Below are 26,348 nucleotides of genomic sequence, written 5' to 3' on the forward strand. Positions count from 1 at the left end.
GTCCGCCTCCGTAAGACAAGCGGTAGTGTTACAGCCCACCACGCAAGGGGGCCCGAGCTCTATTACTGGCAGGGGAGTGGGTGTTGTGTGTCTTTCATCATCATTTTCATCATCATTGACACGCAAGTCGCCAAAGTGGAGTCAACTAAAAAGACTTTCAATACGGCGGCCGAACCCCCAAGGGTATATACCGGCCAATAAATGCCATACGATCATTTCATTTCGCACTGAGGTGACTAAAGTTACAGGATACCTCCCAATGTCGTGTTGGGCCCCTCCTGCCCGGCTTAGTGAAGCAGCTCCACGTAGCAGTCTCCTGCAGAAATACTGAGCCATGCCGCCTCTATAGCCGTCCATAATTGCGGAAATGTTGCCGCTGCAGGATTTTGAGCAGAGCTCTCGATTATGCTCCATCAATTTTCACTGGGACTCACGTAGAGCGATCTGGGTAGCTAAATTATTCGCTCGATTGTTCAGAATGTTCTGAAACCAATCGCGAACAACTGTGGTCCGGTGACATGGTGCATTGCCATCCTTAAAAATTCCATCTATGAATGGCAGCAAATTGTCAGCAAGAAGCCAGACATAACATTTCGCAGTCAACGATCGGCTCAGTTGAACAGAGGACCCAGTTTTCTCCATGTAAACACAGCCCACTACATTATGGAGCCACCGCCACCTTGCACAGTGCCCTGTTGACAACTTGGGTCATGGCTTCGCGGCGTGTGTGCCACACGCGAGCCCTGCGATCAGCTCTTACCAACTGAAAACGGGACTCATCTGGCCAGGCTACAGTTTTACAATCGTCTGGAGTCCAACCTGAGACTTAATGGTCAAGGATGGCAGGATTCGGTTACGATTGTGGATGAGGCCGTAACCAGTTACTATTGGTTGGCTTTTCTTTTGATAACACACAATTTATTCAAAATCAACAACAAATTAAAATAATATATACGAAGACAGTAACCTGTTCTCGAAAGAACAGTTACTGTTGATGACCGTGCAGCTTTTCCCTGGAATAAATGATGACTAACTGAAAACCTCAGCTGCCGACAGGTGTTGTTGATATACCTCGATGTGGACAGCTGAAAATGTGTGCCCCGACCGGGACTAGAACCCAGGATCTCCTGCTTACATGGCAGACGCTCTATCCATCTGGGCCACCGAGGACACAGATGAACAGCGCGACTGCAGGGACTTATACCTTGCACGCTTCCCGTGAGACATTCCCAACTGTCCACAATTCTACATTTGTATTACCTTATAGATATATGTAGAATTGTGGACAGTTGGGAATGTGAGTCTCACGGGAAGCGTGCAAGGGATAAGTCCCTGCAGTCGCGCTGTTCATCTGTGTCCTCGGTGCTCAGATGGATAGAGCGTCTGTCATGTGAGCAGGGGATCCCGGGTTCTAGTCCCGGTCGGGGCACACATTTTCAGCTGTCCACATCGAGGTATATCAACAACACCTGTCGGCAGCCGAGGTTTTCGGTTAGTCATCATTTAATTAAAATAATGGCAATAATTTAAGAATTGTTTCACAGCTGGAGGCCTTAATGGCAATAAATTAAGAACTGATTAAACTTGCTGCAACTTACAATTACAGTTATTAAAATACAAAAAAGTGGCCAAGGTCTTAAAGCTCGCTGCAGAAATACAATTGCCAGATAAAAATTCTAAGAAGACAAGTAATGACACTGACGGCTGAAGGCCTTAATTGCAATAAATTAAGAATTGCTTCATCGCTGAAGGGCTTAATGGCAATAAATTAAGAATTGTTTAACTTTTTGCAACTTAAAAACTACAGTTATTGAAATATTGAAAACAAGTCACCATGGTCTTAAAGGTTAACTACTAAAATACAATTGACACATTAGAATTTTACGACAAGTAGCGACAGTCATGGCTGAAGGCCTTTAAGGGCAAGAATGGCAATTATTAAAGAAATTTAACAAAGATACTGCCAAACAGCAAAGCAATAGCAAAAGTTAATTTAAAAGAGAGGCAACTGAATAGCAAAAAAAGGTGAGACAAAATGATAGTAAATTTGGTAACACAGAAGTTTCAACTTGCTATAACGCCAAGAACGCAGTTATATTTAAAAAATTTAGAAACATACAATAAAACAGCAAATATAATAACGAAATAAATTCAAAAGGACAAGCAACTGATCACCCAAACAGGCGAGACAAATGATGGTCACTAGGTAATACAATACTAAAATAATACAATAATAAAGCGCAAGGACTAGTCACAGACGGTGCTCCAGGAATAGACCTCTGAGTAGGTGAGGCCAAAAACACTTTCGCGAGCGATGAGAAAGGCAGCCAAGAGTTGCATTCACTTGACAAGATGGTAACTCAGACAAGAGACAGTCTAACAAATGACTAATGATAATCTGCTGAAGCTACCTAACGTCTGATAACCAATGCATCGATGGAACACCACGCCAAAGCCGGAACCGACGGTCAGAATTCTGTGTTTAGAGCGTCAGAAAAGAGAAAGGAACCACTACTAACAGAGTAGAAGAAACAGCAGCCGACCTACAAATCAAAGAAACTGTCAAAACTACACGCCTTACCGGACAGCAGCGGCAAGGGGAGGAAACATTCACTGCCGTTACATACACTAACCTCCAGGGCAGGTCACTGGGGCGTTAGCGGCCACCAGGCAGGAAGAATACCGCTGGTTGAACTTAACAAATAGTAGCACATAGAATGCAGTAATTACAAACAAGAAGTCGAGGAAAGCTGATCATATAGGAAGTAGGTTACAGTACGCTTGTTCGCCCACTGCTTGAATACTGCTCAGCAGTGTGGGATCCGTACCAGGTAGGGTTGATAGAAGATATAGAGAAGATCCGACGGAGAGCAGCGCGCTTCGTTACAGGATCATTTAGTAATCGCGAAAGCGTTACGGAGATGATAGATAAACTCCAGTGGAAGACTCTGCAGGAGAGACGCTCAGTAGCTCGGTACGGGCTTTTGTCAAAGTTTCGAGAACATACCTTCACCGAAGAGTCAAGCAGTATATTGCTCCCTCCTACGTATATCTCGCGAAGAGACCATGAGGATAAAATCAGAGAGATTAGAGCCCACACAGAGGCATACCGACAATCCTTCTTTCCACGAACAATACGAGACTGGAATAAAAGGGAGAACCGATAGAGGTACTCAAGGTACCCTCCGCCACACACCGTCAGGTGGCTTGCGGAGTATGGATGTAGATGTAGATGTAGATACCCCAAGCTCTCCACTCACTGTTCATCGTCTCGACGACACTGCGAGCAGTAACACGAACCCAAGTCACTGGAGAATCGCGAGATCTCACAATGGTGGAGGTTTCACTGCTAGCATTAAAATCCACTCAAAGCTTGTTGGATCCGGTTGACGACTAGGTCGTGTACCCTCGCGACCACAGTCCTTTGATCTGGCAGTGCATGTGTGCCACCAGCGGTTCCGGCGTGTCCTCGCACTGTCCTCTTCGCTCCTCCTGAGTCCCGAGCCGAACTGTTCACTCACACGACCCGGAAGAACAGCGTCGTCACCCCAAAGATAGGGCCAGTCAAGACAAGAAGAATACAAACAACTGCAACCGTGTCAACTAAACAACAGGGTTATTACAAATGATTGAAGTCCGCCGCTCGTGGTCTCGCGGTAGCGTTCTCGCTTCCCGAGCACGGGGTCCCGGGTTCGATTCCCGGCGGGGTCAGGGATTTTCACCTGCCTCGAGATGACTGGGTGTTTGTGTTGTCCTCATCATTTCATCATCATCCAGGAAAGTGGCGCAATTGGACTGAGCAAAGATTGGGTAATTGTACGGGCGCTGATAACCACGCTGTTGAGCGCCCCACAAACCAAACATCATCATCATCATCATCACAAATGATTGAAGCGATTTCACAGCCCTACAATAACTTTACTATTTGAGATATTTTCACAGTGCTTTGCACACACATACAAAAACTCAAAAAGTTTTTTTAGGCATTCACAAATGTTCGATATGTGCCCCTTTAGTGATTCGGCAGACATCAAGCGGATAATCAAGTTCCTCCCACACTCGGCGCAGCGTGTCCCCATCAATGAGTTCGAAAGCATCGTTGATACGAGCTCGCAGTTCTGGCACATTTCTTGGTACAGGAGGTTTAAACACTGACTCTTTCACAGAACCCCACAGAAAGAAATCGCATGGGGTTAAGTCGGGAGAGAGCGTGGAGGCCATGACATGAATTGCTGATCATGATCTCCACCACGACCGATCCATCGGTTTTCCAATCTCCTGTTTAAGAAATGCCGAACATCATGATGGAAGTGCGGTGGAGCACCATCCTGTGGTACGTTTAGCTCCCTGCTTGCTTTATTCGTCGACTTCCGCGGGCTACGCGTGAAACTTGGCCGCACGCGTTCAACCGTTTCTTCGCTCACTGCAGGCCGACCCGTTGATTTCCCCTTACAGAGGCATCCAGAAGCTTTAAACTGCGCATACCATCGCCGAATGGAGTTAGCAGTTGGTGGATCTTTGTTGAACCTCGTCCTGAAGTGTCGTTGCACTGTTATGACTGACTGATGTGAGTGCATTTCAAGCACGACATACGCTTTCCCGGCTCCTGTCGCCATTTTGTCTCACTGCGCTCTCGAGTGCTCTGGCGGCAGAAACTTGAAGTGCGGCTTCAGCCGAACAAAACTTTATGAGTTTTTCTACGTATCTGTAATGTGTCATGACCATATGCCAATGAATGGAGCTACAGTGAATTTATGAAATCGCTTCAATCATTTGTAATAGCCCTGTAGTCTGGCTTCCAACAGAGGACGGAAAAATACCACAGTACCAACGCGAGCCGCAGCACAGCTCACAACCAATATGGTCACGAGTCCAGGACAGGCGCTGCAGGCGATGTCGTGCTGTTACAAAGCCACTCGCGTTGGTCGTCCGCTTCCACTGCCCATTAACGTCATATTTCGTGGCACGTCCCACACTGTTTGCTGAGGTTATTTCACGCAGTGTTGCTTATCCGTCAGCATTGCCAACTCAGGAAAACGGCGCCACTCTCGGTTATTATGTGAAAGCCGTCGGCCACTGCGGGTTCCCTGGTGAGAGGTAACGCCTGAAGTTTGGTATTCGCGCAACACTCTTGACACTGTGAATCTAAGAACTAGAGTTCCCTAACGATTTCCTAAATGGAATGTCCTTTGCGCTTAGCTCCAACCACCACTCCACATTCGAAGTCTCTTAATGCCAGTCCCCTAGAACTTAGAACTACTTAAACCTAACTAACCTAAGCACACCACACACATCCATGCCCGAGGCAGGATTCGAACCTGCGACCGTAGCGGTCGCGCGGTTCCAGACTGTAGCACCTAGAACCGTTCGGCCACTCCGGCCGGCTCACCTGATTACAAAGCACTCCCCTTTTATATCTTATGTACGCGGTACTACCACCGTATGTATACGCTCAAATCGCTATCCCATGACTTTTGTCACTTCTGTATAATGTTCCTCGCTACAAGCTGCTTATAATTAAATTTTCTATATTTTAAGGAGTATAGACGGAAAACTATGTACCGTATAGCCCTACAGTACATACTTTATAGAAACGACTTTCAAACTGTGCGCTGCAGAATACGTGTAGTTAGTTACGTTGGCGATATTCTACACAGGTGGGCAGGGTTTAACTCGTAAAACTGTTTTGTGAAAAGAACAGCACCGGGCGAGGTGGCGCAGTGGTTAGCACACTGGACTCGCATTCGGGAGGACGACGGTTCAATCCCGTCTCCGGCCATCCTGATTTAGGTTTTCCGTGATTTCCCTAAATCGCTTCAGGCAAATGCCGGGATGGTTCCTTCGAAAGGGCACGGCCGATTTCCTTCCCCGTCCTTCCCTCACCCGAGCTTGCGCTCCGTCTCTAATGACCTCGTTGTCGACGGGACGTTAAACACTAATATCCTCCTCCTGAAAAGAACAGCAATAATGCTTCTTCTCTACCGGAGATGAAGAACATAATTTGGGAGCTCGAATTAACTGGCTATTTGGGAATTGGTCCTTGGACAGGCTGTCGACTACTTGCACCACAAATTGCTGAAGACGTTTCTGTTGCCGTGACAATGTGCGATCTTCAAGCACTGGACGAGCTGTCTCACGGCAACTGAACATTCCATGGCCACTTTTCGAAAAGTGCTGCGGACCATTGGGATATGGTATCTCTAGCGCAGTTCCAGGCAGTCGTGGATGCAGATGATCGCCACGTTGAGGAACGTTTGTAACCTGTAGCGTAAACATGGTACGCAGTTAACAAATGTTACCCTCTCATGTGGAAATTAAAATGTGTTCTGCCACCCTGTATTTTTTTGTTTATTCCCGGGTTCATGTTTGTGTTCTGGTACACAATGAATTTCCATTGCCACCGAACCGTAGCACACTGATGAAGGACCCAAAACTAGGTGGCGCAACTCGTAGATTAAGTGAAGTTTCATGTCGTAATAATTACTTTTTCTGCATTTTAATGGGTACATTATGCAACCAATAAAGCCGAGACTCTAAATTGAGCTGTTGTTGTTATGGTCTTCAGTCCTGAGACTCGTTTGATGCAGCTCTCCATGCTACTCTACCTGTGCAAGCTTCTTCATCTCCCAGTACCTACTGCAACCTACATCCTTCTGAATCTGTTTAGTGTATTCATCCCTTGGTCTCCCTCTACGACTTTTACCCTCCACGCTGTCCTCCAATACTACATTGGTGATCCATTGATGCCTCAGAATATGCCCTACCAACCGATCCCTTCTTCTATTCAAGCTGTGCCACAAATTTCTCTTCTCTCCAATTCTATTCAATACCTCCTCATTAGTTACGTGATCTACCCATCCAATCTTCGGCATTCTTCTGTAACACCACATTTCGAAAGCTTCTATTCTCTCCTTGTCTAAACTATTTATCGTCCACGTTTCACTTCCTTACATGGCTACACTACATACAAATACTTTCAGAAACTGACATTTAAATCTAAACTCGAAGTTAACAAATTTCTCTTCGTCAGAAACGCTTTCTTTGCCATTACCAGTCTACATTTTATATCCTCTCTACTTCGACCATCATCAGTTATTTTGTTCGCCAAATAGCAAAACTCCTTTACTACTTTAAGTGTCTCATTCCCTAATCTAATTCCGCCAGCATCACCCGACTTAATTCGACGACATTCCATTATCCTCGTTTTGCTTTTGTTGATGTTCATCTTATATCCTCCTTTCAAGACATTGCCCATTCCGTTCAACTGCTCTTCCAGGTCCTTTGCTGGCTCTGACAGAATTACAATATCATCTGCGAACCTCAAAGTTCTTATCTCTTCTCCATGGATTTTAATACCTGCTCCGAATTTTTCCTTTGATTCCTTTACTGCTTGCTCAATATACAAATTGAATAACATCGGGGATAGGCTACAACCCTGTCTCACTCCCTACCCAACCACTGCTTCCCTTTCATGCCCCTCGACTCTTATAACTGCCATCTGGTTTCTGTACAAATTGTAAATAGCCTTTCGCTCCCTCTATTTTACCCCTGCCACATTCAGAATTTGAAAGAGAGTATTCCAGTCAACATTGTCAAAAGCTTTCTCTAAGTCTACAAATGTTAGAAACGTAGGTTTGCCTTTCCTTAATCTATTTTCTAAGATAAGTCGTAGGGTCAGTATTGCCTCACGTGTTCCAACATTTCTGCTGAATCCAAACTGATCTTTTCTGAGGTCGGCTTCTAGCAGTTTTTCCATTCGCCTGTAAAGAATTCGTGTTAGTATTTTGCAGCCGTGGCTCATTAAACTGATAGTTCGGTAATTTTCACATCTGTCAACACCTGCTTTCTTTGGGATTGGAATTATTATATTCATCTTGAAGTCTGAGGGTATTTCGCCTGTCTCATACATCTTGCTCACTAAATGGTAGAGTTAACAAAACTCTACCAAGGCTGTCATTAGTTCCAATGGGATGTTGCCTACTCCCGTGGCCTTGTTTCGACTTAGATCTTTCAGTTCTCTGTCTAACTCTTCACGCAGTATCATATCTCCCATTTCATCTTCATCTACATTCTCTTCCATTTCTATAATATTGTCCTCAAGAACATCGCCCTTGTATAGACCATCTATATACTCCTTCCACCTTTCGTCTTTCCCTGCTTTGCTTAGTACTGGGTTTCCATCTGTGCTCTTGATATTCCTGCAATCGTCCTCTTTTCTCCAAAGGTGTCTTTAATTTTCCTGTAGGCAGTATCTATCTTACCTTTAGTGATATGTGCCTCTCTAACTGAGCTATGCGCATTGTATTCGGCCCTCTAGCGGTTGGCTGCGGTACTGTGACATCGTGACTTCTTTCAAAGGGTATCGGGAATGTAGAATTTCTTTTTTGATCGCAGCCCACCACGAATTCCTCTCTTGTGCCAACCTCTTCGCCTCACAGAAGCACATGCTCACTACCACTTGAGTTTCTGATTGTATACATTCCGTCCTCTGTCTTCCCCTACAGATCGTACCCATTTTTTGTGCTCTGACACTAATTCCATTCCGCCTTAATACGTCCCATCCCATCATCACGTCAGTGTTTTCCGTTCGTTCATTTCTTCGCCGTCTCTGGAGAGAATCCTCTCATTCTTTATCTTACCCGTCGACTCACCTTCCATCATCCTTCTGTTAAATAACATCTCAAACGCTTCGAACCTCTCGTTTCCCGGTTTTCGCGCAGTCCATGGTTTAGCACCATATAGTGTCGACTGCCTGGACATTACCGTCTGCGATCTACGTCGATGTTCTTATTTCTTGGTCAGCTTCCGTGCGGTCTTGGTCAGACTCTTGACAACAGCTGCGGCTGGACGGGTCGCGGAATTTGGTTCGTTTTCCACCAGAATTTCACTACGAAAAATTGTGTAATTTAGGCATTTCGCCCATGAAAATCGGTATATTCCGCGTACTTCAGCTTTGAAGTATGTTTTCAGCTTTGCGGCCATTTCAATTTCCAACTATCATGCCTCTGTTACCCTTACTGCAGCAGAACTGTATCCGCAGGAAATCAAGAAAATTCACCCTCTACTGACAATACGCCACTCTTCTTGCGCGATTGTGTTAATATTGCACGACATTTCTAATTTACTTTCTGAAGTCACTTCGTATATTACCCATCTTTCCTTATTGGTCACTCAAGTTTTCAGGAATCTGAACACGTAGCACAGTTTTCCATTGGTCGAACGCAGTATGTAGGTCGATAAATTCAAAGAATGTGTCTTATTCTGCATTATTACCTCCGATCATCATTTCTTTTTTTCGTATTTCTTCGCTTTTTGCCTTTAACCGTTTCATCTTGAATTTTCTGTCCTTCCTGTTTATATCATTGCTAAGTGGACTTATAATGCCGTATTCCTGTCTTTGTCTCAATATTTTTCTACTTCTTTCCTTTGCAGATCAATTGAAGCATTTCTTCTGTTACTCAGGATTTCTTTGCCTTTACCTTCCTTGTTCTTATGTGTGTCTGTCGAAATTTTGTGATTTCCCTTTTAGAGATGTCCATTCCTGTTCAACTGAACTGCCTGCTGTGGTATTCATTATCGCAGTATCTACCGCACCCAGAAAACTTCAAATGAGTCTCGCCATTCCCAGCCGGCCGGAGTGGCCGTGCGGATCTAGGCGCTACAGTCTGGAGCCGAGCGACCGCTACGGTCGCTGGTTCGAATCCTGCCTCGGGCATGGATGTATGTGATGTCCTTAGGTTAGTTAGGTTTAATTAGTTCTAAGTTCTAGGCGACTGATGACCTCAGAAGTTAAGTCGCATAGTGCTCAGAGCCATCGCCATTCCCCAGCACTTCATCATACCATTATTTTTCCAAACTAATTCTTCGGACGATGCTCTTAAACTACAGTCTGCTCTTCATCATTATGAAATTGCAATTCGAGTCTATATTTGTTTGTGGATAAGCCGTTATCTTATTTCTTTGTTGACCATGATGTAATCTAGCTGAAATCATCTGCATCTACATATATATTCCGCAAAACACTATTCGGTGCATGTAGGAATGTATCTTTTACCAATGTTAGTTATTTCCTTTCATGTTGCACTCGCAAACGGAGCGCGGGGAAAAAGCGGCCTGTCGGCTACTTTATGAGCTCTAATTTCTCTTGCATTTCCTCTGAGGTTCCTACGCGGAATGTACGTTGACGACAGTTAATTTGTTCTGCAGTAAGCCGCTAATGCCGATTCTATAAATTTTCTCTAAATTCTATAAATCCCTACAGGGATTCCCATATGAACTCACGGAGCATTTCCGTAACACTCACTTGTTGCTGGAATGTACCGGTGGCAAATCTAGTACCACATTCCGATGTTTTTCTATAATACGAATTGATGGGAATGACAAACGGCAGTACTCAAGAATGTCCTGCATTACTGTTCCATAGACCATCTCCTTTATAGATAAGCTACACGTTCCTAGAACTCTCCTAATAAATCAACGTCGGCCACTCGCCTTTCATACTCTTAACCTAACGTCTTTATTCCATTTCAAATCGCTTTGCAACGTTATGCCTGGCTGTCAAGTAGCACACCAATAATACTTTATTTCTACTTTACGAGATTGGTTTTCCTATTCACCTGCCTTAACTTACTTTTTCCCACGTTTAGAACAACCTGCCATTCATCACAAAATCGAGATCCTATCTATGTCATCCTGTATCCTCCTACAGTCATTTAACGAATACATTACACTGTATACTATAGCGTTATCGGATAAGACTCTCAGACTGCTGTCCACCCTATCCGTCAGAGAACAAGAACGGTCCTCTCAACTATCATTTCTTAGGTCATTCCTAACGATACCCATGTGCCTCGTGAACACCCACCGTCCAGGACAAGTACTGGCTTTTATTACTTAATATGTCTTGGAGCCACTCACATATCTGAGAAACTATTGTGTATGCTCGAATCTTCCTTAACTGTCTGCAGTGGGTCTGTGTCAAACTGTCTCCGGAAATGTAAGAATATGGAATTCGCCTGATGTGCTTCACCCATGCTTCGGTGGATATAAGAGAGAAATGGGAAATCTGAGCTTCGCACAAATAATGCTTTATAAATCAGTGTTTATTTGTGGATATAAACTTTTATGTCCCAAGAAAATTCACTGTACTCGAACTTACAGTATGCTCAAGAATTCAGCAGTAGGTCGAAGTTGTTGATACTGGTCTGTATTTTCCGAGTCCGTTCTTTCACCCTTCTTATATACAGGCTTCACCTGCGAGTATTTTTTTTTCATGTTGCTTGGAAGAGAGGCTTACGATAATGCAAGTCCTCCGTAGAGAAGTCCATACGACGGTCAAACGATGGTACGTCTGTACGATACTCCTGCGTGAGTAATATCTGAAACGCGAAAATTAAAACTTCAGCTTTCCTCGTGCTTTCTACTGCCACACCATACAGATCGACAAGTGATTTTACATAGGACCAGGATTTCCTCGGTTTCTCGGGAAGATATTGAAGGTACTTCGGTGAAAGTTATGTATGCTTCGCGCATCGATATTTTTATAAAACAAGTAATTTATAATAACTTTTGCTGTCGACAGTTCAGCATTCTTCTCTGAATCGAGATGCAATAATCTGTGTTTCCTTAGGATTTTTTTGAAGTCTGTTACTAACCCATGTTGCATGTGTTCGATCCTTAACCCGCTTGTTCGGCACATATTTCTCCAGAGTCTGATTTATAATCAGCTTAAACTTTCCTTATAACTGTCCTGCTTCCATCATATTGTACCCATTTGGTATCGAAGTAGGATGCTTATCTGCACTTTTCGGTATAAAGGCTCTCCTAGCCTTGTTTATGGATCTTTAACTTTAGTAACCATCGCCTCCATGATAAGGAAAGTTTATGGCACATCAGCATGCACAAAATTTTAATATTGTGTAGTAGATAGAAAGCCGTATTGTTGGGGAGCGTATTGCGAGGGATAGGCGATTTAGTGGCATCTCACTCGGAGCCAGCATGTCCGCTTCCTGTTGACAAGTGAAGCCGAACTTTGCACGGTAACGAGGCTTTTCCAGCTCCTGATTGGCCGAAATATTAGAGGCAGGCGTTGTCATCACTGGATGAGTTTGGTTACGACCGTTGCCGCATGTGGTCGCGTATATAAAGTTACAGTTTAGAAGTTTGCAAAATGTTTTAATTTGTTTTATTGAAAGGTGCTTATTAAAGTTGAGTGAAGACGCCCAGAGGTAACGGTCGCGTATGTGATGGACGCGTCAGATTATTTTCATTGCAACTCAAGCATGAGCTATAGTGTGCGTAGATCGATTTAGTTCTCTGAACGTTTATAAGACAGAGTCGTTAAGCATTTTTGGAGTTGTATAACCGTGATTAACACTAGTTTGTTTGCAGCACGAGATCTAAACTATTCCCATAGCACGTGGGTTGTCAAACTATCTGCTCCTGGCAGTTTTCGGGAAATGTTCACGGCCGCTTCAGAATGCAGTCTGTCAGCACTGCCTCCATTGAATCCACAGACGTCCCAGTCTACACTGATCAGCCACAGCATTATGACCACGTACCTAATAGCCGGTACGTCCAGCTATGGCATAGATAACAGCGGCACGGAAGCAACGAGGCCTTGGTAGGCTCCTGGAGGGAGGTGGCACCACATCTGCACACCCAAGTCAACTAATTCCAGTAAATTCCGGAGATGGGAGGCAATGAGCTCTGACACCACGTTCAATCTCGTCCCAAATGTGTGCGATCTGGTTCAGATCTGTCGAGCTGTAGGGGTCACCACATCAATTGGAACTCACCACTGTGTTGCTCGACCACTCCATCACAGTCCTCTACTTGTGAAATGGAATAGCATTATCATGTTAAAAAATGCTACTGCCATCGGTAAACAAGATCGTTATGAAGAGGTGTACGTGGTCTGCAAAGAGTGTACGATACTCCTTGGCCGTTACGGTGCCTTGCACGAGCTCCACTTGACGCAATGATGCTCACGTGAATGTTACCTAGAGCATACTGGAGCCGCCGCCAGCTTGTCTCCGTTGGGCAGTACAGGTGTCAAGGAACTTTTCCCCTGGAAGAGGACGGATTCGTGCTTTCCCATCGACATGACGAAGAGAGTAACGGAGTTCTTGAGACCATGCAACTTTCTGTCACTGCACCAAGGTCCAATTCAGATGGTCACGTGATCATTTCAGTCGTAGTTTCCCATGTCGTTAACTTTGCCACATGCATGGATCGCTGGCTGTGGAGGTGTGGAAGTGTTCAATGCACCGTGTGTTCAGACACATCTGTACTCTGCCCAGCAGTAAAGTCTTATGTTAGTTCCGCCACAGTTCGCCGCCTGTCCTGTTGTACCAATATGCTCAGCTTACGACGTCCGACAACTATAATGAGGGGTGGCCGCCAAACCTCACGGTCTGGATGTGGTTTCATCTCGATTTCTCGAAGTGTTGAAGACACTCATCTCAGCACTCATCGAACGTCCGACAAATCGTGCAGTTTCCTAAATACTCGTGCCGAACCTCCAGGTCATCACAATCTCCTCTCGGACAAATTCAGATAGGTCGGGCACTTTCGCCATTCCGTACACGGACAGCATGCTCACTGACACTACATGTCTAGCCAGGTGGGCTGCTATCGTCTGGATGGGTTTATATCGACAGTTGATCAATGGTCATAATGTTATGGCTGATCACTGTATACTCGGCAGATTAAAGTAGCTTCCAACTAACATTGCATGACTGAAGTACTTGAGCACTAACGTGCGTAGATTTTCTTTGAATGACTCTACATCAGTTACGGTGGAATCGGTGGCCGACAAAAATCTTTGATGTTTAACTTTTGTTCACCTAGGCTGGTAACTCATATCCAGATAATTTTGCAGTCAGACTCGATTTAGACCTCTGCACACACAATATTTTAGTTTTTTTGCGATGAACACTTCTCGTTTCATCCATTTCTCACTTCCAAGTATAATTTGAGTTTGGCATCTTTCCCGGAGGGCGGTAAATTCAGCGACCGTCTTACGGAAGCTTCGACACTTTACTGTTAAGATTTTAGCACTCGAAGTGTCTTTAATTGAAAGGTATCTGATTTCGCTCTGCGCTTATAAACTGGTGAGCAATTACGTGAGGATGTCAAACACTTGGCTAACCTAAATAAATCTCATGTCCGCTCTACAGGTACTCTGCTACGTGGGTAGTTGCTTCCTCTGTGTAGTGAAACTCTGAACTACAATGGCGAAGCCTACAATTCTGCACCTGATAATGTACGTCTCGAAATCTGCTGTCAAGACTGACGCAGAATCAACGAGCCTCTGGTCAAGACCTCAATCGGTTCTGGGCACGATACTTTAAATGATAAGCTCTGGTTTCACCTAGTGAGTGGGGCTAGCAGTCTTCACCACTTCCGGCAGCTGCTTGTACGAATATGAGGAGGGCCTCAGAACCCCAGCGGCAGCTGTCATTGGTGGTGGTGTGAGCCACAACTTGAAGGTGGCTGCACGCTGCACCCTACAAAGCACCTCCCAGGGCCCTCCTGCACACGTCGGTTGAGGCACACATCGAGTTGACATTGGACTGTTTTCCAGCCCTTACCGCCATTTGTCTAAGGGAGTCCGTAGCCAGCGTTACATTGGAGCTCCTGATAACTAGCAAACTCCTTCCTCTGTGTGCCCCCTCGTACCCAACAGAAGGTGCGACCAGTAATCCACTCGCAGGGCCAGATGGTCCAGACGCCACATTTGACACTCTGCCTCGATCTACATCTACATCTACATCCATACTCCGCAAGCCACCTGACAGTGTGTGGCGGAGAGTACCTTGAGTACCTCTATCGGTTCTCCCTTCTATTCCAGTCTCGTATTGTTCGTGGAAAGGATTGTCGGTATGCCTCTGTGTGGGCTCTAATCTCTCTGATTTTATCCTCATGGTCTCTTCGCGAGATATACGTAGGAGGGAGCAATATACTGCTTGACTCTTCGGTGAAGGTATGTTCTCGAAACTTCGACAAAAGCCCGTACCGAGCTACTGAGCGTCTCTCCTGCAGACTCTTCCACTGGAGTTTATCTATCATCTCCGTAACGCTTTCGCGATTACTAAATGATCCTGTAACGAAGCGCGCTGCTCTCCGTTGGATCTTCTCTATATCTTCTATCAACCCTATCTGGTACGGATCCCACACTGCTGAGCAGTATTCAAGCAGTGGGCGAACAAGCGTACTGTAACCTACTTCCTTTGTTTTCGGATTGCATTTCCTTAGGATTCTTCCAATGAATCTCAGTCTGGCATCTGCTTTACCCACGATCAACATTATATGATCATTCCATTTTAAATCACTCCTAATGCGTACTCCCAGATAATTTATGGTATTAACTGCTTCCAGTTGCTGACCTGCTATTTTGTAGCTAAATGATAAAGGATCTATCTTTCTGTGTATTCGCAGCACATTACACTTGTCTATATTGAGATTCAATTGCCATTCCCTGCACCATGCGTCAATTCGCTGCAGGTCCTCCTGCATTTCAGTACAATTTTCCATTGTTACAAACTCTCGATACACCACAGCCTCATCTGCAAAAAGCCTCAGTGAACTTCCGATGTCATCCACCAGGTCATTTACGTATATTGTGAATAGCAACGGTCCTATGTCACCCCCCTGCGGCACACCTGAAATCACTCTCACTTCGGAAGACTTCTCTCCATTGAGAATGACATGCTGCGTCCTGTTATCTAGGAACTCCTCAATCCAATCACACAATTGGTCTGATAGTCCATATGCTCTTACTTTGTTCATTAAACGACTGTGGGGAACTGTATCCAACGCCTTGCGGAAGTCAAGAAACACGGCATCTACCCGTGAACCCGTGTCTATGGCCCTCTGAGCCTCGTGTACGAATAGCGCGAGCTGGGTTTCACATGACCGTCTTTTTCGAAACCCATGCTGATTCCTACAGAGTAGATTTCTAGTCTCCAGAAAAGTCATTATACTCGAACACAATACGTGTTCCAAAATTCTGCAACTTCGAAGCGAACGCTTTACAGCCTGACACCCCCTCTGCAGTGAGAGCGTTTCCAGCACGTCGAGAACGCGGTAAACCCCAGAGGCAGCAGTTCTAATAGGACTAACATACAGCGCACATGATGTCTAATACGATGCCCCAATTTCTCTGTCGCCACTACAGCCCGAATCAGGAGCCAGGAAACGGATGACGGTAACCTAAAGCGAGTTCAGCTGATCACGAACTACAGCGAGCTCTTGCTGCATCCACACCGAGTATACACAATCCATGTCCATCCTTCTAAAAAAATTCAAATAAAATCAATAGGTAAATAATAGTTATCAAAGGGCTCTGCATCTTACAGAAGGATTTGCAGAGTCGAATTTGTTTATAACACAAATTAGAAAACACTGAGTCTGTCATTGAAACTAGTATAGTACACGCTGGCAGACAGGAAAAGGCAAGTTGGTCGCAGAATCAAGTAAATGAAGTGACGTTACCGATTACGGTGGCGGAAAACTACAATGCAGAGTTAGCTCACCCTACACAAACGATCGAAAATTAGACAAACTCTTACAACAAGTCATCTCACTTATCCATACATTCTACACGTATACAGCCTGCTCGTGTGAGTTTTGAACAATGTAGCCACTGATATTGGATGAAATTTATTACAGGAAGTGTTTTTTCCTTTATCGTAACTGCTACCAAGCCTAGAGCCTCCCACTGTTCTTTTCTTCTATTCCTTCCCCTGCTACTGCGTTCCAGTCCTCAGTGATTATTAAATTTTCATTTCCCTTTAGGTAGTGAATTTCGTGCACAATATTCTCATATACTCACAGCACCTTCTCATAATTTGCTTGTGACATCGGCGTGTATACCTGGGGAAGTGTTGTTTTCGTTGGTTTACTATCGATTATCATGAGAACAGTTCTAGCATTGAAATGTTCGCAGTAAGTTACTCTTTGACATACCTACCTACGCATAACGACTCCTTCTTTTCTGCTGCTATGAATATTACCCTATGTTCGTCTAACCAGAAATACTAATCTTCTTTCCTTTTCATAACAGGCCTTATGTGATGTAATAAACGAGTACGTTTACTTCACAAATATTTTTCTATAACGTTTTATTATGTTGAAATAAATTAATTTGTAACTGGTGTATACATTTAAATTTACATCTACATCTACATGGTTACTCAGCAAATCACATTTAAATGCTGCCAGAAGGTTCATTCAACCACCTTCACAATTCTCTATTATTCCAATCTCCTACAGCGCGTGGAAAGAATGAACACCTATATCTTTCCGTACGAGCTCTGACTTCCCTTAATTTATTATGGTGATCGTTCCTCCCTTGGCCAGTGTCAACAAAATTATTTTCGCATTCAGAGGAGAAAGTTGATGATTGGAATTTTGTGGTGTCACCGCCAGACACCACACTTGCTAGGTGGTAGCCTTTAAATCAGCCGCGGTCCGCTAGTATACGACGGACCCGCGTGTCGCCACTGTCAGTGATTGCAGAACGAGCGCCGCCACACGGCAGGTCTAGAGAGACTTCCTAGCACTCGTCCCAGTTGTACAGCCGACTTTGCAAGAGATGGTTCACTGACAAATTACGCTCTCATTTGCCAAGACGATACTTAGCATAGCCTTCAGCTACGTCACTTGCTACGACCTAACAAGGCGCCATTATCAATTGCTATTTATCTTGTGATGCCTGTACCGTCAGACCGATGTTCACCAATTATGGATTAAAGTTAAGTATTCCAGCAGCTACGTATTATTTTTACTAGACTCAACTCCTTTAACTGCTCCAGACCTCACGCCAGCCTGCGTGAGCTTAAACGCATGCCTTTTGGCTACCAATCATAGTGGCTTGGCTGTCTTGCCAAGTCACAACAAAATTGGCGATGAGGAGTTTACGTTCGTATTGATTTACATGTGTCATGGCTTCGCCACAATCTCCAGATGTACTGTCCGAATTTTATCGCTTGCAGAACCAGCAGACGCAGGCCTTATTGGACGCCCTTGGACAGCTTGTCCAGGGTCAACGTGCACTGCAGAACGATGCGGCAGCCGCTACTCCACCGCTCCCGTAGCCACAACACGCAGTTGCACAACCTTTTCGTTCTTTTGATGCGGCACTGAAAAGCTGGACAGAGTGGTTACGCCAATTTGGATTCCATCTCGCCGCCTACAGAATTCAAGGTAATGAGCGGCCGCGTTTTCTCATTTCCTCCATAGGCATCCAAACCTACCGTGTGATAGTGAAATTATATCCCCGACGCGACGTAGCAACTCTGTCCTACGAAGAAATTTTGTCTGCATTAGATGCATATTTCAAAGAATCAGTCAATGTAGTTGCAAAAAGGTATACCTTCTTTCGTACAAAACGTATGGCCGGTCAGACTAATCGGGAGTGGGTTGCAACCTTGCAAGGCCATACTAGGGATTGTGCTTTTGAGTGTGAATGTGGACTCCCTTATTCAGATACTAAAGTGCGTGATGCAATTGCACAGACCGTTTCTGATGTTCGTATATGGGAACAGATTTTGAAACTAGTCAATCCCTCTCTTCAACAAGTGATGCACATATTGGATCGGCAGGACACACTTGACTTTGCTCAGGAATCTTTTGAAACTTCGCCACCTGTGTGTTACGTTAACCGGCCTGCCGGGCGAGCTGCACGGAACAGTAAACAGTCCTCGCGCCCAGCCGCGCCAATGCCGCCTGGCTCTCAGCCACGTGTCCCGCGTCGGCAAACAAATGCAGTGAAATCATGCCCGCGGTGTGCTACTAGACATTCGTGTGATAATTGCCCGTCACGCCAGGCTATTTGCTTTTTGTGTAATAAAAAAGGACATGTTCAAAGTGATTGTCAGAAAAAGCTCCGATCGGAAGCTCAAACCCATTCCAGGCCCTTTGCTTCGCGCCGGAATCGAAATCGAACCAAGGATACTCAGGCTCGTGAAACTTCGCCTATGGAAATTCATGTAGTACATGCCACTCTGCCCAGTGCTACTCTCTCTAACAGTGACTGTGTTCGTCCCACAAATAGTGTGCATCGACATCGCCGGAAATCCCGTCAAGTCGTAAGTTATTTTGTACCAGTGTCAGTTCACGTTGCACGAGACAGTCGCTCTTGTCGTCAGCAGGACAATAAACTTTTTGTTGATTTGGACATTCACGGTCAAGTGATACCATTCCAGCTCGATACCGGAGCTGCAGTTTCACTATTCAATCACGACATGTACAAACAGCTGGGCACACCTCCGTTGCGTGCCGCAAATGTTAAGCTAACTAGTTATTCTGGACAGGCAATCCCTGTGTTAGGACAGTGCAGCCTTCTTGCAACATACAAGGGACAAACAAAACTTGTGCCATTTTACGTCCTTCGTTCTTCTTCTGCAGTGAACTTGTTTGGTTTAGATTTATTTCAGTTGTTTAACTTGTCTATCGTAAATCAGGTCCTATCAGTGAACCAGACTGTGCCTTCAGCCACTGTTTCTTGTCTATGTGAAGAATTTGCAGACATTTATGCACTGGGCCTCAGTTGCGCTAAGAACTATAAAGCACATTTGGAACTGAAAGTCAACGCGCAACCGAAATTTTTCAGAGCGCGCAATGTTCCCCACGCATTGCGTGATGAGGTCGCTAAAACATTACACGATATGGAATCACAAGATGTAATTGAACGTGTGCAGGCTTCTCTCTGGGCATCACCCTTAGTAATTTTGCAAAAACCTTCCGGAAAATTGAGACTTTGTGTGGACTTCAAGGCAACAGTGAATCCACAACTAGTGACTACAACTTTTCCTTTACCCCGCCCGGAAGATCTTTTTGACAAACTGTGCCCGGGTACATATTTTTCGAAGTTGGACCTAGCAGATGCGTACTTTCAAATACCGGTGGACGAAAAATCCCAGCGCGTATTGGTGGTTAACACGCATCTTGGATTGTACCGATTCAAACGACTGCCATTCGGGTGTGCATCCGCCCCCGCATTGTTTCAGCAATATCTACAAACTGTTTGTGCGTCGGTCCCTACTGCAGCAAACTACCTGGACGATATTGTGATCTCCGGAAAGACAGAAGAAGAACTTTTAGCCAATCTCAGAACATTATTTCAGGTCTTGCGACAAAATCGTCTTCGATTGCGGAAGGACAAATGTGTGTTTTTTGCTCGTGATTTGCCATATCTGGGACACGTACTCAATGCCCAAGGCATACCTCCCAGTCCAGAGCACCTCCGTGCCATACAAGACTTGCCTTCGCCGCAGAATTTGAAGCAGCTACAGAGTGTGCTGGGAAAAATCAATTACTACCATAAATATGTGCGCCACGCCTCTTCCATTTCAGCTCCGCTTCATCGCTTACACCGTAAAGGTGTTCCGTTCGTCTGGACGCCGGAATGCGAACGCGCCTTTCGCCAGTTGAAATCGGCGTTGCTTTCCCATACTTGCCTTACGCCATTCGATCCCCAGAAACCCCTTTTGTTGATGGTGGATGCATCGGATTTCGGGATCGGTGCTGTGCTTGCGCACAAAGATGCATCGCACTATCGCGCTATTGCCTTTGCGTCCAAATCGCTCTCGTCTGCGCAAAGACATTATTCACAGATCGAGAAAGAAGCATTGGCTCTCGTAGTTGGTGTTACAAAGTTTCATGATTCCTTGTATGGTCGTCACTTTACCTTCATCACAGACCACAAACCTTTGACATCGCTTTTTCATCCGAACAAGCCTGTACCTGCACGTACAGCGCAGAAATTCATTCGCTGGTCTATTTTCCTCTCGCAGTACCGCTACGATATCTTGTATCGGTCCACTGTTAAGCACGGAAACGCCGATGCGTTGTCCCGTTTGCCTGTTGCTGAGGATAGAGCATTCGATTCCTGCGAACTTGCTTGCATGTTCATTGATTCGGAAACCAATGACGTGGTCGAATCGTTTCCGATTGATTTTCGTCGTGTAGCTACAGCCACAGCTGCCGACCCTGTCCTTGCTACCGTTCTGCGTTTTGTTGCTACGCAATGACCCTTGTCAAAGTCACGGATCGAGGATCCGTTGGTTCGCCGCTTTTTTGCTCACAAGGAGAGACTTTTTGTACGACGTGGTGCTTTGCTGTTGCGTTCTGATAATAATCACTCCAGGGTCGTGGTCCCACGTTCGTTACAGTCCTCTGTCTTACAGCTTCTCCACCAAGGACATTGGGGTATAGTGAGAACAAACCTACTTGCTCGTCAGCACTGTACTTGGTTCGGAATCGATGCCGCGATTACGAATCTGTGCTCATCTTGTATGGTGTGTGCCGAACAACAATCAGCGCCACCGCGGAAGTTCTTTGCATGGCCGAAAGTCACTTCCCCTTGGAAACGCTTACACATCGATTTTGCTGGTCCATTCTGGAATGCTCGATGGTCGGTTCTGGTCGATTCCTTCAGTAATTTTCCTTTTGTTGTCCCGATGTCTTCCACGACGTCTCCTGCCACCATCCAAGGGTTATCCGCTATCTTTTGCATTGAAGGTCTTCCGCAGACTACTGTTTCCGACAATGGCCCACAGCTCATGTCCGCAGAATTTCAGCCATTCTGCAAGGCCAAGGGTATTCATCATCTGACGTCCGCGCCGTTTTCGCCACAGTCAAACGGTGCCGCTGAACGTTTGGTAAGGACTTTCAAGTCACAGATGTTGATGTTGAAAGAGTCGCATTCTCGGGAGGACGCGTTATTGCTCTTTTTGTCCTCGTATCGCTCTCAGCCCCGAGATGGTCGCTCGCCGGCTGAGTTGCTTCACGGTCGCCCTCATCGAACCTTGATGTCTTTGCTACATCCGCCGCATCAGGTTCCTGTGCAGCGGCAGACACCTGCTTTTGCCCCAGGCGACGTTGTATACTATCGCAACTATCGAGGTTCACGGCGTTGGCTCGAAGGGCGCACTCTTCGCTGCCTCGGCCGCGCTATGTATCTGGTTTTGGGGGCCTCTGGTGAGGTGAGTCGGCATCTCAATCAGCTGCGCCTCTGTCGTCGCACGGGATCTGCCGCTCCCCGTCTGCTTTCAGCGACGGTGTCGTCCGGTCAGCGCCCTGGGGACCCACCTACTGGCTCGCCTCAGCCCCAGGTGTTACCGACGTTGCCTTCCATTTTGCCCCATGGCGCCGCGCCGCCGCCGCCGCCGCCGCATGTTCTCCCGCCGGCCACGCCCGCGGTGGACGCGTCGCTGCAACCGCCGGGCGCCTTCTTGGGTCACGCGCCGCTGATCGCTTCCCGTGACCAGTTGTCCTCCGCCATTAACTCTTGCGCGCTCCGGACCATCTGTCGTCTTCGCCCGTCGGGTGCTCCGACTCGATGGAGGTCGACCCTTCGGCCCCTCCTGACTATCTACGGGCGCATACACCGCATGTTGGCGTGCACCCTGGACTAGGTTTTCAGGCGTTTCCTAGCTCCCCTCGGACCGAATGGCAGGGTGCGGGTGGCACAGCCTCGCCTGTTGTTAGGCTCCCCACCTCGTCGCATACGTCAACATGGGGTCCTCCCCACGGCGGGCGGAAGCCTTATAACACAACCGTCCGCCGATTTGCGGGGGAGGAATGAGGTGTCACCGCCAGACACCACACTTGCTAGGTGATAGCCTTTAAATCGGCCGCGGTCCGCTAGTAAACGACGGACCCGCGTGTCGCCACTGTCAGTGATTGCAGAACGAGCGCCGCCACACGGCAGGTCTAGTCTAGAGAGACTTCCTAGCACTCGCCCTAGTTGTACAGCCGACTTTGCTAGAGATGGTTCACTGACAAATTACGCTCTCATTTGCCGAGACGATAGTTAGCATAGCCTTCAGCTACGTCATTTGCTACGACCTAGCAAGGCGTCATTATCAATTGCTATTTATCTTGTGATGCCTGTACCGTCAGACCGATGTTCACCAATTATGGATTAAAGTTAAGTATTCCAGCAGCTAGGTATTATTTTTACTAGACTCAACTCCTTTAACTGTTCCAGACCTCACGCCAGCCTGCGTGAGCTTAAACGCGTGCCTTTCTGCTACCAATCATAGTGGCTTGGCTGTCTTGCCAAGTCACAACTAATTTCATGAAAAGATTCCGTCGCAACGAAAAACGCCTTTCTTTTAATGATGTTCAGCACAAATCCTGTATCATTTGTGTGACACTCTCTCCCACATTTCGCGATAATACAAAACGTGCTGCCTTTCTTTGAACTTTTTCGATGTACTCTGTCAGTCCTATCTGGTAAGGACCCCACATCGCCCAACAGTATTCTAAATGAGGACGGACAAGCGTAGTGTCTCCTTAGTAGATCTGTTATATTTTCTAAGTGTCCTGCAGATAAAACGCAGTCTTTGGTTAGGCTTCCCCACAACATTTTCTATGTGTTCCTTCCAATTTAAGTTGTTCGTAATTGTAGTACCTAGGAATTTAGTTGAATTTACCAGCTTTTAGATTAGACTGATTTATAGTGTAAACGGAGTTTAACGAGTTCCTTTTAGCGCTCATGTGGATGCCCTCATACTTTTAGTTAGTTAGGGTCAACTGCCACTTTTCGCACCATTCAGATATCTTTTCTAAATCGTTTTGCAATTTTTGATCTTCTGATGACTTTTAATATAGAAACCATGGTCAGGGGATAGGACACCTTTATTTGCAACTGCTTGGCTGATGTTTCAATCTACTCATCTATTCTGAATTACAAAAAATGTTTCAAATGGCTCTGAGCACTATGCGACTTAACTTCTGAGGTCATTAGTCGCCTAGAATTTAGAACTAATTAAACCTAACTAACCTAAGGACATCACAATCATCCATGCCCGAGGCAGGATTCGAACCTGCGACCGTAGCGGTCGCTCGGCTCCAGACTGTAGCGCCAGAACCGCACGGCCACTCCGGCCGGCCTTCTGAATTACATAGTTCCTGTTTCGCAGCCCGGTTTCCACTGAATTCTGCATCCTCATGCCGTTCATCGCTGGTGATTCTTCCCCCTTTTAGTGACAGTTTCACATCCCAAGGGCAAGAAGTTCCGTTAAAATCTTTCCGCTCCTCCGCCCTCTTTAAGTAGGTCATTGGCAGAACGATTATGTCTCCTTCTACCAGAAGTCGTCAGCCCTCATTGTTAATGATTATTATTCAAAATTTAAGCAGTAGCTTGGATCGAATACGTGGCGGTACCTCTTGATAAGTAGTCTAGCAACGAGTTCTGTTTTTCCTGTAGATATCTTTTTACTTACAAATAAAGAAAGAATTTTGGAGTAACACTATTTTTTTTCTATCTGGTAACTAACACTGTCATTTCCTGTTGTATGTGTCCTCTCTGTTGTCTAAGCTACAATGCTGTACGTTGGTCGTTCTGAAAACTCTTAGAATTCCATGATGCTAAAAACAAGTGAAATTTGTCAGTAGAGCTCTTGCCTACAAAAGGCAGAAGTACCGACTCCGCGTCTCCGTCCGGCACACAGCTTTAGTCTGGCAGGAAGTATTACATCAGCACACTCTCCGCTTCAGAGTGAAAAAGTCGAACTGGAAACTGCTTCCAGACTGTGGCTAAGCCATCTTTCCGCAATATCTCATCTTCAAGGAGTGCTTGTCTTGCAAGATTCACAGGATTCTGTGAAGTTTGGAAGGTAGAAGATGAGGTACTGGCAGAAGTAAAGCTTTGAGGGAGGATCGTGAGTCGTGCTCCGGTTGCTCAGTCGGCAGAGCGCCAATCCGCGAAAGTACGAGCCTCGATTCGGCACACAGTTTCAATATCCGCACCGCTAGCCACGCTCCGGGTCGAATCCCCGACGGATTAACGACTAAGGGTCCGTGTACCGGCCAGCCTGGATACGACTTTTAGGCGGTTTTCCGCATTACAATACGGGTAGCGGGTTCCCACGTTCCGCCTAACATACGCGCTACGAAATGGTTAGCACACTGGACTCGCATTCGAGAGGACGACTGTTCAATCGAGCGTCCGGTCATCCTGATTTAGGTTTCCCGTGATTTCCCTAAATCGCTCCAGGCAAATGCCGGGATGGTTCCTTTGACGGGGCACGGCCGATTTCCTTCCCTAATCCGATGAGACCGATGACCTCGCTGTTTGGTCTCTTCTTCCAAAACACCTCCACCCCCCACGAAAACATTTCGAACACTTGCACACTGCACACTTGCACACTGAATTTACACCATACGCAGACAGTGACAATTGTATTAAAAAAAAAGTCAATTTCACCACAATTAGAACTAGTGGTGATACAGGAAAAGTATAGAAATTCATCCCTTGGTTCTTTTATGCATATGTTGCCTATTTAGGAGTATTTATTAATAACATATTATAATATAAACGGTAACCAGTACAGACCGATGCACACCACTACAATTTATTTGTAATTTTTGAACAGGCAGTGTTTACAAGTTCCTTTTTTCTCAATGGCGTACCTCGTAATATGTATCGTTAGGTATATTTTCCCACAATTTTGCAGCCAAAGCAGTGTTTGGCTTTTCATAAAACAGTTCTGTCGCAGCAAATATTTGTGACACCCTGCAATGACCCCAGGTTTATTTCCCCAGATATTGGTGTTGGCCGTGACGCGTTATTTAGATGTGGAATTAAGATGTACTATGAATATAAATATCAACCAGTAATCTCGATGAAGCACTAATGCACATTTAAGGCAAATTTAGACGCTACAATACTAATATGAGTAAATAAACAAGGAAATGTCCTGTGTTAGCCAAGTCCCTCTATAGCGCAAGTCACAATTACGACATTTGCCAAAGTAGCGTTGTCCAGGGATACATAATTCATGAGCTCATTTCTTGCATTCTGTGCACTGGAAAATTTGGAAAATTGGTCGGGCCAACTAAACAAAAACAGCTCTTATCATTCTCTCCTTCACTAACTGAAATTTTTCGTTTCTTCTTCTTTTCTCATTTTTTGCGTTTTCGTTATTGACAGTTCCTTTTACAAACAGACATTTCACGATTTTTTTACTTATACTTTCAGTTAATAATTCAAGCTTTCTTCTAACTCGTGAATCTTCTGTAATAGCTACAACCGTATTTCGGGAGAAATTTCTAACTGTATTTTTTTTCTTTTGCAGGCTGTGGTAAGAGATGACTTTCGAACATTGCTGGCCCGAGTTGAGATTCATCAGAGTTGAGAAATCCTTGGAAGTTGTGTATTTCGTCGCTCTGGAAGCCGCTGTGCAACGTTTCCAGCATGCTGGTTCGCAAGCCGCGCTCTGCCGATCGCAAAGCGTTATGCAAAATCAGCATCTCTGGTTTGTCACAATTTAATGGATTCATGCCTATGTATCGAAATCCTGAAGAAATATCGGATTGAATCATTGCAAGAC

General features: G+C 45.5%; 1 protein-coding gene and 1 non-coding gene across 2 annotated transcripts in view; one reads left to right on the forward strand and one right to left on the reverse strand.

Moving 5' to 3' along the window:
• The window catches only part of LOC126101037 (prolactin-releasing peptide receptor-like), a 990,136-nt gene that overhangs the window by 767,568 nt on the left and 196,220 nt on the right, over positions 1-26,348 (reverse strand). The window lies entirely within an intron of this gene.
• Trnaa-cgc (transfer RNA alanine (anticodon CGC)) lies at positions 5,707-5,779 on the forward strand. The gene has a single exon. It is a non-coding gene; the product is annotated as a tRNA-Ala (tRNA).

This window comes from Schistocerca cancellata, chromosome 9 (assembly GCF_023864275.1).
Source record: "Schistocerca cancellata isolate TAMUIC-IGC-003103 chromosome 9, iqSchCanc2.1, whole genome shotgun sequence".
In the NCBI taxonomy this organism is placed as follows: Eukaryota; Metazoa; Arthropoda; class Insecta; order Orthoptera; family Acrididae; genus Schistocerca; species Schistocerca cancellata.